Source organism: Somniosus microcephalus, chromosome 2 (genome assembly GCF_052327205.1).
Source record: "Somniosus microcephalus isolate GS21.2 chromosome 2, FLI_Smic_1.0, whole genome shotgun sequence".
Taxonomy (NCBI): Eukaryota; Metazoa; Chordata; class Chondrichthyes; order Squaliformes; family Somniosidae; genus Somniosus; species Somniosus microcephalus.
The window spans coordinates 324,666,939-324,683,669 of NC_140988.1; positions in this window are offsets into that span (position 1 = coordinate 324,666,939).

The following is a 16,731-nucleotide window of genomic DNA, read 5'->3' on the forward strand; positions in this document are numbered from 1 at the left end:
CTTAAGGGTGTGCTCAGTTGATTTGTGTGTGAATCTGATATAATACATTTTTTGCTTTTTTAGGATGCTTTTGTTGCACTTAGTTTGGTGCCTTTTTTGATAGTTTTACTTTCTTTATTGTTTCACTTCCTAACATTAGAGGGAGTTTAATTATTTAATTATGTACCGTGATCTGGTAGGATGGGCATCCCCCTGAGAATTACTCGCCCTCATGGAGTTAGATAAGGTGGAGGAATCCCACAGGTACATGAGGAGGCAGATCTGCTTCATCTGAGGCAGTATGCCCCAACCTGCCATTACCCAAGAAGTCAGATCTATAGACCCCCCACCAGATATACTTGGGCATGTCCATGGAGATCTACCTCATTGCCTAGGCAACATCTAGTAGTCTCAGAATTTTGTCAACTCCTACAGTCCAAACTGCAAATTTCGCCCAGGATTGGGACAACTCTGCCCTAGCCGTGAGAGTCAGCACTGCCTTGAACTCTTACCCAACTGGTTTATTTCCAGCTGTCTCAGGTGACATCTGCCGGATGATTCAGTCTGTAGTGTGCTGCTGCTCACATCAGGTCACCAGTCCTTTGTTTGCCAAGGTAATACATTTATCAACTTTTCAATGGGAAGCTGCCAGATGAAGAGATAGCTGTGCATTTTGCCAGCGTTCTAAAGCGTGCAGGGCCTCATCAAATGAACACATGTGGCTGTACAGGCTCTTTCAACAATCTTATGGTTTTTATGAATAGGAAGGAACAACAATCAATGAATGTACAGGTTGTGTGTGACCAACAGCACCACATCATGCAAGTGGATGCCAGTATCCTGGAAGCTGCCACAATCCATGTAACCTACAGCCGTCAACAGTAGCACCATTGTCTCACAGAATATCTAGACTGGATGGACGGATACTGTGGGACCAGGGATACCCTACTGAACCATGACTCAACATATCTGTCCAAATCCCAAAAGTCTGAACAGAAAGAAAATATAATGAGTCACATGTCTCCGCACCAATATAAATGAAGCATACCATAGGCATGCCGAAGCAAAGATTTTGCTGCTTGGACAGGTCTGGGTTTATCCTATTGTACTGCCCTGTAAAGGTGTACAAAATGTTAGAGGTGTGCTGACTGTTGCATAATTTTGCTGTCAGAAGAAGAGCCACCTTTCAGCAGGTGGCAGAGAAAGGTCAAGTGGGCCCTGAAGAGGATAATAAAAAGGAGCCCAAGATGGAAAGGTTGGCTGTTACACGACAGCTGCAGCCAGGAGGACAAATCCAGCAACATCTAACAGACAAAATTAAGTTTGCAATTAAAATTCAAACTTATCCCAGTTTTAGTAGTCCTGATACATGTCCAAAATGCAATGAGAAAGGATTAATTAGCAATCTTGTTGTGCGAGGCCCCTTGGGCCAGAGCGATCATAATATGATAGAATTCTTCATTAAGATGGAGAGCAAAGTATTTGACTCAATAAAGGAAACTATGATGGTATGAGGCACAAGTTGGCTAGGATGGATTGGGGAATGTTACTTAAAGGAATGACGGTGGATAGGCAAATGCAAACATTTAAAGATCGCATGGATGAACTACAGAATTTGTTCATCCCTGTTTGGCATAAAAATAAAACAAAAAAGGTGACTCAACTGTGGCTAACAAGGGAAATTAGGGATAGCATAAGATCTAAGGAGAGGGCAAATAAATTGGCCAGAAAAAGCAGCAAACCTGAGGATTGGGAGCAGTTTAGGATTCAGCAAAGGAGGACAAAAGGGATTAATTAAGAGGGGGAAAATAGAGTATGAGAGTAAGCTTGCAAGGAACATAAAAGCTGACTGTAAAAGCTTCTATAGATATGTGAAGAGAAAAAGATTGGTGAAGTCAAGCTTAGGTCCCTTGCAGTCAGAATCAGGGGAATTTATAATGGGGAACAAAGAAATGGCTGACCAATTAAATACATATTTGGTTCTGTCTTCACAGAGGAGGACACAAATAACCTCCCAGGGATGTCGGGGAACATAGGGTCTAATGAGAAGGAGGAACAGAATGAAATCAGTATTTGTAGGGAAATGGTGTTAGGGAAATTGATGGGATTGAAGGCCGATAAATCCCCAGGGCCTGATAATCTACATCCTAGGGTACTTAAGGAAGTGGCCCTAGAAATAGTAGATACATTGCTGGTCATCTTCCAAAATTCTATAGACTCTGGAACAGCTCCCATGGCTTGGAGGGTAGCTAATGTAACCCCACTATTCAAAAAAGGTGGTTGAGAGAAATTGGGGAATTATAGACCGGTAAGCCTAACATCAGTAGTGGGGAAAATGCTGGAGTCCATTATAAAAGATGTAATAGCAGAGCACTTGGAAAGCAGTGACAGGATTGGACAAAGTCAACATGGATTTACAAAACATAAATCATGCTTGACTAATCTACTGGATTTTTTTGAGGATGTAACTGGTAGAATAGATAAGGGAGAACCAGTGGATGTGGTGTATTTGGACTTTCTGACGGCTTTCGATAAGGTCCCGCATAAGAGATTAGCGTGCAAAGTTAAAGCACAAGCGATTGGGGGCAAGGTACTGACTTGGATAGAGAACTGGTTGGCAGACAGGAAGCAAAGAGTTGGAATAAACGGGTCTTTTTCCGAGTAGCAGGCAGTGACTAGTGGGATCGGTGCTAGGACCCCAGTTATTCACAATATATATTAATGATCTAGATGAGGGAACTAGATGTAAAATCTTCAAGTTTGCAGATGACACAAAGCTGGGTGGATGTGTGTGCTGTGAGGAGGATGCAGAGAAACTCCAGTATGATTTGGACAGGTTGGGTGATTGGGCAGATGTATGGCAGATGCAGTATAATGTGGATAAATGCGAGGTTATCCACTTTGGTGGCAAAAACAGGAAGGCAGATTATTATCTGAATGGCAATAGATTGGGAAAAGGGGAAGTGCAACGAGACCTGGGTGTCCTTGTGCACCAGTCTCTGAAGTTAAGCATGCAGGTGCAGCAGGCGGTTAAGAAGGCAAATGGTATGTTGGCCTTCGTAGCGAGAGGATTCGAGTACAGGAGCAAGGGTGTTTTGCTGCAGTTGTACAGGGCCTTGGTGAGACCACACCTTGAGTATTGTGTGCAGTTTTGGTCGCCTTATCTGAGGAAGATTGTTCTTGCCATGGAGGGAGTGCAGCGAAGGTTCACCAGGCTGATACCTGGGATGGCAGGAATGACATATGAAGAGAGATTGGGTCGATTGGGCTTGTATTCGCTAGAGATTAGAAGAATGAGAGGTGATCTCATTGAAACTTATAAAATTCTAACAGGACTAGACAGACTAGATGCAGGAAGGATGTTCCCGATGGCGGGGGAGTCCAGAACCAGGGGTCACAGTCTAAAGATAAGGGGTAAGCCATTTAGGACTGAGATGAGGAGGAATTTCTTCACCCAGAGAGTGGTGAACCTGTGGAATTCTCTACCACAGAATGCAGTTGAGGCCAATTCATTAAATATATTCAAGAAGGAGTTAGATATATTTCTTAAGGCTAAAGGGATCAAGGGATATGGGGAGAATGCAGGGACAGGGTACTGAATTTGGATGATCAGCCATGATCTCATTAAATGGCAGAACAGGCTCGAGGGGCCGAATGGCCTACTCCTGCTCCTATCTTCTATGTTTTTATGTTTCTATGCATCATGCATGCCCATCCATTTATATCCTAATTAAAAAATCCATTCCTTTACAAATGGCCTCTCGGGACAATGTAGAAGTAGAATTCAAGTAATTGATTAGCCTCACTGTGTTTGATGGGTTCTATAGTGTTTTTCCCTAGTGCTTCCCCTTGGTGGCTGTGTATGGTTAGTAATACCTCATTTAGTGCTCTTTCTAGATGCTACCCAAGTAGGAGGAAGAAATGAGGTAGCCAGATGTTCAATTTGAAAAGATTGTTCTTGAGATAGTGGTAGCCCTGAATCTCCTTGTACAGGCTAATGAGATGTTCCTGTAACTGATAGTCCCACATCTGAGGTGTAGTGACTGCCTGCCTCTCCCCTTCTTTTGGGTCAAATTGGTAAATGCGAGTCTGTGCAGACCATCTCAGATACAGGCAGTCGTCATCTGTCCAATCTCCTGGAACTCCTCCTCATGAAAAAAACAAGCTAATTCAAAAAATAAAAACAAAAGATAATCAAAAAGTAAACAGTAAGCAAGTGTTCCCAGTGAAATGCAAAAGGACCAAAGAAAGTAAAAATTAAATTGTGCATTAAACAATCTAGCAAACCCTATCTTTAAGAAGAAAAAAACTCAAAGGATAGGAAGGACCTTGGACACTGATCACTTTCTGCAGCCAGGCAAACCTCAGAGAATCACGGGCCAAGTACATTTAAACTTTATGGGTTTACTGAAACCTTGCCTGCTGTCAATGAGAGCCTATAAACAATCCTAATTCTGCTTGGCCATGATCTAGGTACAAGGCCTACTCCTGAGATTTTCTATTCCCCCTCCCCCCACCCAACTTACACTCTGGGTGCTGGCCATGCACATGCAATAGAAAAATTACCTCAGTAGTTCTTTTATCACATTTAAACGCCACCACAATTCATATAAGAATATTCAGAGAGTAAAAACCAAAAAATACTACAAATGATGGAAATCAGAAACAGAAGCAATAATTGTTGGACATGCACAGTGTGCCAGTCAGCATATATAGAGAATATTCCAATGTCTGGTTGACAAACCTCATACAGCAGTTAACATGGCTGGAAGTACAACAGGACATTGAGTCCTGGAGACGTTACTGCAACTGTAAGATCACTCAGTCCTGATAGTACAGGCCATTGCCTTGCTATCACTAGTAACAACACAGTGTACGCATTCTCTGCAGTGATTCATGTAAATGCGATTGCTGATGGTTTGAAATTAGCCCAGGTAGCCTGACAAAAATATGTATTTCTGCTTCCTTCATAAACCCTGGTATCCAATCAGAGATAATGAGCCAACCTACGAACAATAACAATCCCTCATATGAACATATCTCTTCCTGTACATTTCATTACAATAGGGGCTTGCTATAATGAAATGGTATTAGCTTGTTGATTAGTTTTCACTGTATGAGACAACTTAATTGAATAGTTTGCCTCATAATTACATTGCAAATTAATAACATGATCTTCCATTATACGTTTCGCTGATAGCCTGTTCAATGCATTATGTGCTTACAGCAGCTTAACTATGATATACCGATTGAGGAGAAAGTTAAGCAATATGTGACACTATTAATATATCTGCACAAAATAACAAGTGACGGATAGGTTGAGAGGTGCAATAAATGTCCAACGTTGTGTGAAAATTCATGCAACATTTTCAGATTGATGATAGATGCATAATTTTTTTAAGAATACATACAGTAAACTCTTGTTTAAACAGCACTTAATCATCCAGAATTCTTTAATAACCGGCAAAATAGATAACAGGTAATCTTGCCAAATCCATCCATTTTCCGTTTTTCCGAGTCCGAGTTTCCCGCGGTGGCCGAGTTAGTCTGTGGTTTTTTTTTTGTGTTAAAAATTGCCCACCTCTCTGTTATCCAGAATTTTTCATCAACCGGCACCATCCCGGTCCCGTAGGTGCCGGATACGAAAGAGTTTACTGTATTTTGTTAGTTTTTACAATGTTGACCTCAACCACCTTTTAAGACTTGGGGCACATTACTATTAATCAGGGTGAAGATTACACTTGCATAGCACCAGCACTATACTCAGTACAAATATGCTATATTTGGATTACGACAGAAAGTTAAACATTTGTCAACCTGACTCCTAGCTCTGAAGAAAGAAGAAAGAACTCGCATTTAGGTAGCGCCTTTCATGACATTAGGATGTCCCAAAGTGCTTTACAGATAATTAAGTACTTTTAAAGTGCAGTCACTGTTGTAATGTAGGGCAACGTGACAATCTATTTTGCATACCGCAAGGTCCCACAAAAACAGCAATTAAATAATGACCAAATAATCTGTTTTAATGATGTTGGTTGGAAGATAAATGTTGACATCCGGGGGGCGGAGGGTGGCGGGGTACGGGGGGGTGTGGGTGTAACCGATAGGGATCGGATTGGCCTCTTGTTTTACACCACACCCTATTTTGCTTTCTATTGACTTCAATGGTAGGTTAAAATTACCCCTAGTCTGTCTGCAATTTCAGAAGAGATTAAATTGAGGTGGATAACTCCCATTGTTAATAACTAAAAGGGGAAAAAAATCACTGCATAAGAAATGATGACACGGAATTTCCTGGAACCTTTCGGCAGAACTATGGTGCAGTGTTTTTGTCAGAGGAAATTTGCACGTGTTTGATTATGTTGGTCATAGGGTCATAGTAATAGAGTCGTAACAGCACAGAAGAGGCCATTCAGCCCATCGAGTCCGTGCCGGCTCTCTGTAGAGCAATCCAGTGAGTCCCATTCCCCGCTCTATCCCCGTAGCCCTGCAAGTTTATTTCACTCAAGTGCTTATCCAGTCTCCCCTTGAAAACATTGAGTGCCTCCACTTCCGTCGGCAGCGAGTTCCAGGTCCTCACCACTCGCTGCGTAAAAAAGTTTTCCTCACATCCCCCCTGTATCGCTTGCCCAAAACCTTAAATCTGTGTCCCCTAGTCCTTGTACCATCAATTAGTGGGAACAACCTTTCCCAGTCTAACCTATCCAAACCCATCATAATCTTGTACAGCTCTATCAAATCACCCCTCAGCCTCCTTTGCTCTATGAAAACAAATCCAGCTTCTCCAACCTGACTTGTAGCTAAGATCCCCATCCCCGTAACCATTCTGGTAAATTTCCTCTGCACCCTCTCAAGTGCCTTCACATCCTTCCTAAAGTGTGGTGACCAGAACTAGATGCAATACTCCAGTTGTGGCCTAACCAGCGCTTTATAAAGGTTCAGCATAACTTCTCTACTTTTGTACTCAATACCTCTATTTATGAAGCCCAAGATCCCATATGCTTTGCTAACCACTCTCTCAATATGTCCTGCCACCTTCAGGGACCTATGCACAATAACTCCCAGATCCCTCTGTCCCTGCATACTCTTTAAATCTGTGCCATTAAGTGTATATTGCCTCTCCCTGCTCCTTCTGCCAAAATGCATCACCTCACACTTCTCGGTATTAAATTCCATCTGCCACTTGTCAGCCCATTCTGCTAGCCTTTCTATGCCCTGTTGCAGTCGATTGGTATCATCATTGCTGTTTGCCATACCCCCAAGTTTGGTATCATCAGCAAATTTAGAAATTCTACTCTGTATTCCAATATCCAGGTCATTTATATATATCAAAAAAAGCAGTGGCCCCAGCACTGACCCTTGGGGAACACCACTGTCTCCCATCCTCCAGCCTGAAAAGCAGCCATTTACCACAACTCGCTGTTTTCTTTATCAATTCCTTTATCAATTCCTTATCCAAGCTGCCACTGACCCACCTATTCCATGAGCCTCAATTTTGTTAACCAGCCTTCTATGTGGTACTTTGTCAAACGCCTTCCCAAAATCCATGCAGACAACATCCATTGCATTCCCTTCATCAATCCTCTCTGTTACTTCATCAAAAAATTCAATTAGATTAGTCAAACACGATCTGCCTTTTACAAATCCGTGTTGGCTCTCCTTAATTAGTTTAAACCTCTCCAAGTGCCTGTTAATTTTTTCCTTGATTATTGTTTCTAAAACTTTACCCACCACTGATGTTAAACTGATCAGCCTGTAGTTACTAGGATTGTCCTTACACCCTTTGTTGAATAATGGTGTCACATTTGCCACTATCCAATCTTCAGGCACTTCCCCTGCATCTAGGGAAGATTGGAAAATTATGGCAAGCCCTTCTGCTATCTCCTCCCCCAATTCCCTTAGCAACCTGGGATGCAAGCCATCTGGACCAGGCAACTCATCCACTCTAAGCATACCCAGCCTTTCTAGTACATCCTGTCTATCAATTTTCACCCCTTCCATTGCTTCTACCTTTTCTACTTCTACCTACTTATTGAGTATTCTAGCATTGCCCTGCACCTCTAAGCATATATCATCTTCTTTGTCTCTAATAGGCTCACCTCGCCTCTTACTACCCACTTACTGTTTACATGCCGGTAGAAGATTTTTGGGTTCCCTTTTATGTTAACTGCCATTCTACTCTCATATTCTCTCTTTGCCAGTCTTATTTTCATCTTCACTTCCCCTCTCAACTTATTGTATTTGGTCTGGTTCTCCCTTGAAGAATTCACCTTACATTCATCATACACCCTCTTTTTTTGTTTCATCATCTTCTCTATCTCCCTCGTCAGCCAAGGAGCCCTTGCTTTGGTTCCCTTACCCTTCCCTCTTGTTGGAATGTACCTAGCCTGTACTTGGAACATCTCCTCCTTAAAGGTCACACATTGTTCCATTACAGTTTTTCCTGTCAATCTTTGGTTCCATTTTACCCTGGCTAGATCCTTTTGCATCCCATTGAAGTTAGCCTTATTCCAGCTTAGAAGTTCCACTCTCGATTGTTCCTTGCTCCTCTCCATTGCTAATCTAAATCTTATGATACGATGATCACTCGTACCCAAGTGTTCTCCCACAGACACTTGGTCGATCTGGCCCACCTCATTCCCCAGCACCAGATCCAGCAATGCCTCTTTCCTAGTTGGGCCAAGAACATACTGGTCAAGGAAATTCTCCTGAATACATTTCAGAAATTCCTCCCCCTCCTTTCCCTTTACCCTAGCATTATCCCAATCGATATTTGGGTAATTAAAGTCCCCCAATATCACCACTCTATAGCTCTTGCATATCTCTGCGATTTCCCTGCAGATTTGCTCCTCTAACTCCCTTTCACTATTTGGAGGCCTATAGAATACCCCCAATAATGTGATCATACCCTTTTTGCTCCTCAACTCTAACCAAATGCATTCTGTCCTTGTCCCCTCAAGAACATCCAGCCTTTCCAACACTACAATGTCTTCCCTAATCAGCACTACCACCCCACCTCCCTCTTTTCCTTCCTATCTTTTCTGAACACCTTGTACCCTTGAATATTAAGTGCCCAGTCCTCACCTTTTCTAAGCCATGTTTCCGCTATTGCCACAACATCATATTGCCACACAGCTAATTGTGCTTGTAGCTCACCAACCTTATTCACCACACTTTGTGCGTTTACGTACATGCATTCTAAACCCATTTTTGAATTTTTGTATTATGTCAAAACATCGGTACTCACAAATGTCCTCGATTGTTTGCACCACTTCTGAGATACGTTTGTCAAATGCTTTTGCTGCTGATTTGCATAGCACTGCTCCCCCTGTAAAAGCCAGCTAGTGAATTGCTGCTGGCTGGCACAGATTAATGCCCATATATCTCGGTGCAGCACAGCCCAAGGTCACCTGATATTGGTGCAACTCCGATTTTTGGAGTTTGATAGCAATTTTCTGCGCGTTTTTAAAAACAATTCTTACTGAGACCTGCACTTAACCGAAGTGCTGTCAGTCTCAGTGCATCTGAAATGTTTCAGATCCCTGCCCTCCCAACACACATTCGGAAGGACTAAGCAGCTGGAATGGCCTTCCCAATGGACATACCCCTGTTCTGCATAATAATGGAAGAGGAAGAAAAGCAGCAGAGGCAATAGGCTCTGAGAGTGAGGTGTCATAGCAGACGACCACAGCCCACTTGCTATTACCCCTATTGGTGGTGCTGTCTTTGTGCTTGGCTTACACCGATTTTTATGTTCCAGCATAGACAGATGAGCTCTGCAGAAAATTTGGTGTAAGTTCCCATTGGCAAGATCGACATAAAAACCAGCGTAACTTTCTGTACAATTTCCACGTAAATGGAATGCAGGAAATTCGGGGCCATTACGGTAGGTTTTCCTCTCGGGACTTTTGCTGCATGCCCAAATGGCACAGCATTTTAGAGGCATGCTGTGTTTGTTAGAGCAGCACTGCCTACATACTTCCTGTCCTAGGCTATTTGCACAGCCAGAAGGGCCCAAGGCCCAAAGCCCTTCAAGGGGGAGGGGAAATGTAAAGATTGACTTGCCTGAATTAATCTTCAGGTTGCCCTGGGAACCTCTGCAGACCATCTACCAGATTTCTTCAGACACCCCTCTGCTTGGATGCCCAAAAGACCAAAGAGGTCGAAAGTGAGGTGGGAAATCAGCCCCTTCCCACTTAATTACCATACTGACACTGGCCCTGCACCTAATCCAGGCATAAGCCGGAATATGTTTCATGAGGGTAGTGCAGGAGATTCCTTTGCCAACATAGTGGGGACAGAGACCTGATGTAATGGGTCTCCAACCAAAGTGGAAAATCTGTCCTATTCATTTTAGTCATCTTCTTAGTCTGACAGTTGCAAATTTATATTATTTACGACTACACGAGGCGCTAGCAAAGCTTAACTTCTACCATAAACAGATATATTTTGTTATTGTTGCTACTTGCTTTTTTATTTACTACTTAATAAATTTTTTTACAATTTAAAGCCCAAAACAAAAGCTAGTAATGCATTACTCTGCCGCTTTTGAAGGCAAGGAGGCTCGGGATAGAACTAATAGTTGAGGTAAATTAAAAGACAATAATGTTTCCAGTTCATTCCCCTGGGCATGCTATAATATTAGACCGAGACATCAGGGCAAGGGAAAACACTCTGGAGGATGCAGAAGTGAGGGTTCACCTATGGCAATATTCTGAAATACAGAAGCCAAAAATACCTGGAGTAAAAGAGATAAATGAAGCCAGAAACACAACGGTCACTTGCACTTCAGTAACTTCCGACTGCAGGACTGTAGTGGTCTCGGTGGCCTCAAAAGATATGAAAAATGTCCTGCTCGCTCATTAACTGCTGTCTAAAGGCAGACCCAGTAGGCTATCACACCCATGTCCACACAGTTGGCAAACAGTTCAGCCAGATCTTTCGTCATCCTCTCTCACCACCTCCACTTGCTCCTCTTGACTTGTGCATTATACTTCAAACCAGTGACAATTCCTCTCACCCGCTCACTACATTTCCTGGGTTGCTAATATCTGGGCTGCTGCTTGGAATCGGAGGAGTGCTTGATGCAAGGTGCTGAGATGTGCCTGGGGCTGTGCTGCCTCTTTCTCAGTGCCCTGCAAATGCAGGTTGTTCTTTTTTCTTCATTGTATGGAGCGCCTTGGGATTTTATTTTTTACATTGAAGGAAGTTAGAAACATTTCAGAACCTTTCTTCTTGAAATTGAATGGATAGAGTAGTGTCAATCCAATGGCAGATTATACATAGGTTTTGAAATGAATGAGCACCGAAAGATCTTTTCTTCTTCTATGCGTTCTTATGTTCTCAGGGGTTTGTGTTATCAAAGTTTCAATTCCCTTATCTATTATAAGGGACCTTCTGCAGGAACCAGGTGAAGGCATGTTCGAACAAGAATTAACAGAGTTTGTTATACACAGAGCTATACAGACTTGAAATTGTAAAATGTCCATTAAAAGCCAGTCTCCAGTCAGCGTAAGTGACAGGCTTTCCAATATTTGTACCCTTAAAATCTATAGTTATCTAAAGCACCTATATTTTGATTAGGTAGCCAGTTTTAAAGCCTGTAATTAGTATAACAAAGATCTTCAAATTGTTCAATTAGTTTCATTAAGACGTATATAACAGAATAATAAACTAAAACAAATGATTTAGAAGTGTCTTCCTAATTAGCTGCATATGATTGATAGATCCCTGCACAAGTTATTTGATCTTCAACAAATGCAGTTCCTTGTTGAGAGGGTTTTTAATTGATGCCAAAAGTGGTATTAGCTGATGTTGAAAATAATTGCTCCAAAATTATTCATGCGTTCAGATGAACATAACAAATGGAAGTCCGACATCGTATCTGGTACAGTGGACGTGAGCTAATTAATAAAGAAGAAAAACATCTATCACAAAAATTTAACTCAGTGTTTGCTAGGGGATATCAGAGTAATTATAAACTGTAATGAGCTTATTAGCCAATCAGAATAAACGCCAATCAGAATGCAGCTGCATTTCACCAGTCAAGAAAGGCACTTTAACCCTTGCGGTGCTGAATTTAATTTTTAGCTGGACAAAAGCATAAGAAGAAGGTAGGAATGAGGGGGAAAAGGCATTCAGCCCATCTGGTTACCGAGCAGATAAGTATATGGAGTGGATCATTTCCTTCTCCTTCTGGTTTTGAAGCTAATGTTGAGATACCGCGGCAAACGTGGGAGTCGAGACCAGAGCTATTGAAAACACAACTGCTTTATTCTAACCACATGACAAACAGGAACTAGAAAAGCCCGCGCATCCACTTAAATACTTCCCAGGCAGGAAGTGCTCCCGGCAGCCTGTCCCTGCGGGAAACAAGTTGCTGGAGGAAAGGGCCCCCGGCTGGGGGCTTCTGCTTAGACTGTCTGTGCCGCCGTGAGCGGATTATGTCCAGTGGTGGCGTGTTGCCACAGAGCTCCCCCCAGAATCCGCTTAGGAGGAGTGGACGAGTCGTGACGGTGGTCTAATGGTTCTGCCGCAGCGGCTCTGAGTGGTCGCCGGTCTGGTTGGTTGGGTCGGGCGGTTCGCCGCCGGCTGTGCTGGCTTGCCGGGGGGACGGCCTCTAGTTGGAGGCTGGGCCACGGGGACCTGTTCCCCTGGTTCTGTGTGTGCTGGTTTGAGCCAGTCGATGGAGACTGTCTCGACCCTGTCGCCGAGTCGCAGCTTGAAGACCTTGTCCCCGGTTTGTAGTACCTCGTACGGACCGTCGTACGGGGGTCGCAGGGGCCCGCGGTGCGCGTCGTGTCGCACGAAGACGAAGCGCGCCTGCTGTAAATTTGGCGGGACGTGAGGAGCGAGTTCGCCGTGTCGGTTGACCGGAAGTGGGGCGAACTGCTGAGCGGAAGAGAAAGGGTCGTGCTGCTGCTGTTCGGCCGACCAAGGCTTGGTAGGCTCCGGAAGGAATTCGCCTGGGACGCGCAGCGGTTGTCCGTAGACTAACTCTGCTGCCAAGGACTGGAGGTCTTCCTTGACCGCGGTGCGTAGGCCGAGTAGCACCCACAGTAGGCGGTCAGTCCAGGTACTGTCCTGCAGGCCGGCGCGGAGTGAGGCCTTGAGTGACCTGTGGAAGCATTCACAAAGTCCGTTGGCCTGCGGGTGGTACGCCGTGGTGCGGTGGAGCGTCACCCCGAGGTTGCGTGCTGTGGCCGTCCAGAGTTCGGAGGTGAACTGGGCGCCTCTGTCGGAGGTTATGTCGGCCGGTACGCCGAACCTCGCAACCCAGGTGTTAACGAACGCCCTGGCGATGTCGGCTGTGGTGGTGGAGGTCAGCGGCACTGCCTCAGGCCAGCGTGTGTAGCGGTCGACCATCGTGAGGAGATAAGTTTGGCCTTGCGATGGCGGCAGGGGACCGACGATGTCGACGTGTACGTGGTCGAAGCGGCGGCTGGGTACCTCGAAGTCTCCCAGTGGTGCTTTGGTGTGCAGCTGTACCTTAGCCCGTTGGCAGGCGAGGCAGGAGGTGGCCCAAGTCCGAACATCTCTGCTGAGGCCGCGCCAGACGAAGCGCTTGGAGAGGAGTTTGACGGATGCGCGGGAACCCGGGTGAGAGAGCCCGTGGAGTGCGTCGAAAACGCGGCGGCGCCAGGTCTCAGGGACGACCGGCCTGGGTTGGCCGAGTGAGACGTCGCACGTGACTGCCGTGGCTTCGGGCCCGTGCGCGACCTTGGCTAGGCGTAGCCCTGGCAGGCTGGTAGCCGCCGAGAGGAGGTCTGGGTCCGTGAGCTGGGCCGCTGCAAGTTGTGCGTAGTCGACCGCGAGGTGATTCGCACAGACGGCGGGACGGGAAAGGCAGTCGGCGACCACGTTGTTTCTACCGGAGACGTGCTGAATGTCCGTAGTAAACTCGGAGACGGCCGCGAGCTGGCGTTGCTGCCTAGCGGACCAGGGTTCGGTGTGCTTGGCCATCGCGTATGTGAGTGGCTTGTGGTCCACATACGCGGTGAAGGGGCGGCCTTCCAGGAGGAACCTGAAATGGCGGACCGACAGGTGGAGTGCGAGAAGCTCGCGGTCGAAAGTGGAGTATTTGACCTCTGGGGGGCGCAGTTGGCGGCTGTAGAAGGCAAGTGGCTGCCACGCGCCATTGACCCACTGCTCGAACACGGCCCCGACCGCGTGGTCGGAGGCGTCAGTGGTGAGCGCGACCCGGGCATCGGCCCTCGGGTGCGCGAGCAGAGTGGCGTCGGCGAGCGCGTTTTTGGTGGCGTTGAAGGCGGCTGCCGTGTCAGTGGTCCAGGCTACGTCCATCTTGCCGGATTTTCCTCGGAGGGAGTCGTATAGGGGCTTCATGAGGGCTGCGGCTCTGGGGATGAACCTGTTGTAGAAGTTCACCATCCCGAGGAACTCCTGGAGGCCCTTGATGGTTGTGGGGCGGGGGAATTGCTGGACGGCCTGCACCTTGTTGGGCAGGGGGACGGCCCCAGCAGGGGTGATGTGGTGACCGAGAAAATCGATCTCGGTTAGGCCGAATTGGCACTTCGCCGGGCTGAGGATGAGCCCGTGTTGGGCTAGGCGCCCGAACAGGATGCGAAGGTGTTCGAGGTGTTCCTGTTTGGAGGAGCTGGCCACAAGAATGTCGTCTAGATAGACGAATAGGAAGTTCAGGTCCCGGAGGACTGAGTCCATAAGGTGCTGGAAAGCCTGTGCTGCATTCTTGAGGCCGAAGGGCATCCTCAGGAACTCGAACAGGCCGAATGGGGTGATGACGGCCGTTTTGGGGATGTCCGCGGGGTGTACGGGGACTTGGTGGTAACCGCGCACCAGGTCGACTTTGGAAAAGACGGTTCGTCCGGCCAGTCGGGCCGAGAAGTCCTGGGTGTGTGGCACCGGGTATCGATCGGGGGTGGTGGCGTCGTTGAGGCGGCGGTAGTCCCCGCAAGGGCGCCAGCCTCCGCCGGGTTTGGGGGCGATGTGGAGCGGCGAGCCCCAAGGGCTGCTGGAGCGGCGGATGATGCCGAGTTGTTCCATGGTGGTGAACTCGGCCCGCGCGATTTCCAGCTTGGCCGGGTTGAGTCTGCGGGCGTGGGCAGAAACTGGGGGGCCGGTGGTGGGGATATAGTGCTCCACACCTTTTTTGGCGGCTTTGGCCGAAAAGGTCGGGTTAGTGAGGGCGGGAAACTCAGCTAGGAGTGCCGAGTAGTCGTCCGTGGCTCTGGCGAGGCAGTAGGTCGTCAGGCCGGCCGAACGGGCCAGGGTAAAGGCGCCGGGGATGGGGGCCATAGTGTTGATGTCGACGAGGCGGTGCCTCGGAATGTCGACAAGGAGGCCGTGGGCGCGTAGGAAGTCGGCGCCGATGAGTGGGCAGAGGACCTTGGCTGTGAGGAACTCCCAGCGGTAGCGGCGGCCCGCGAGGTCGAGCGTGACCATGCAGGTGCCATATGTGCGGATTTCAGAGCCGTTGGCTGCAGCCAGTGTGATACCCCGTGTGCTGCGTTGGATCTCGAGGGCGGAGGCGGGGGTGATGCTGTGCTGGGCCCCTGTGTCGCACAGAAATCGGCGGTTGGTTCTGTCGTCAGTGACGTACAGTAGGGGCTCCTTCTGCCCTGCGGCCATCGCGGGGGCCGGTGCGGGGGGGGGTTTGAAGGTACATGGTGGCGTGCAGCGTTGAGCCCTAGCGCCAAAACGGGTGTGGTAGTAGCAGTGACCCGGAGTGGTAGGGCGGTCGGGCCTAGCGGCCCGGGAAGACCGCGTGGTCGTTGCCGTGAGGTCGGGCGCGACGTCGCGAGCGGCCTGTGCAGAGAGCAGCCGGTCGGCCTTTTCGGCTATATCATTCAGGTCCGTGGAGTCAGACTCCACAATGAGCAGGCGGATGCTGGCGGGGAGCTGCCGAATGAAAAGCGTGCGAAAAAGGGCGCCGGGGTTTTTGTCGTCTGAGAGGGACAGCATGTGGGAAAGCAGGTCTGATGGTGAAGCGTCACCAAGGCCGGGGAGGTCCAGGAGTTGGCAGTGGCGCTGGTAAGAGGACGTTTGAAATTTTTTAAGTAGCGCAGCCTTCAGATGTTCGTACTTGCCCTCTGTTGGTGGATTCTGCAGCGCTGCCCAAACCTTGGGGACTGTAGCGTAGGTGAGTGAGGCGACGAGGTAGTCGTACTTCGTGGCGTCGACTGTAATGCCTTTCAGCCGGAATCTGGACTCAGCTTGAACGAACCAGGCTTCGGCGAGGTTCTCCCAAAAGTCTGGTAATTTAACCGTGACTGCGTTTGTATCCGCCATGCTAGCTTAGGATTCGTCCTGAGCGTCGGGGTCACCAGTGTTGAGATACCGCGGCAAACGTGGGAGTCGAGACCAGAGCTATTGAAAACACAACTGCTTTATTCTAACCACATGACAAACAGGAACTAGAAAAGCCCACGCATCCACTTAAATACTTCCCAGGCAGGAAGTGCTCCCGGCAGCCTGTCCCTGCGGGAAACAAGTTGCTGGAGGAAAGGGCCCCCGGCTGGGGGCTTCTGCTTAGACTGTCTGTGCCGCCGTGAGCGGATTATGTCCAGTGGTGGCGTGTCGCCACACTAAATTCTTGAATCTAGTTTATATTCACTTCTGAGATTTCCATTTTTAAAACTTGGAGGAGTTTGTTTTCGTGCGTTTATTTTTCTTAGATAATGTTGAGGCACTGTTCAGCCCATCCTGAGAGCAATCAGAACCCCAGCCTCCATGGACATGCAAACTCTCATGTCTAGGCCAAGAGATAGAGCATTC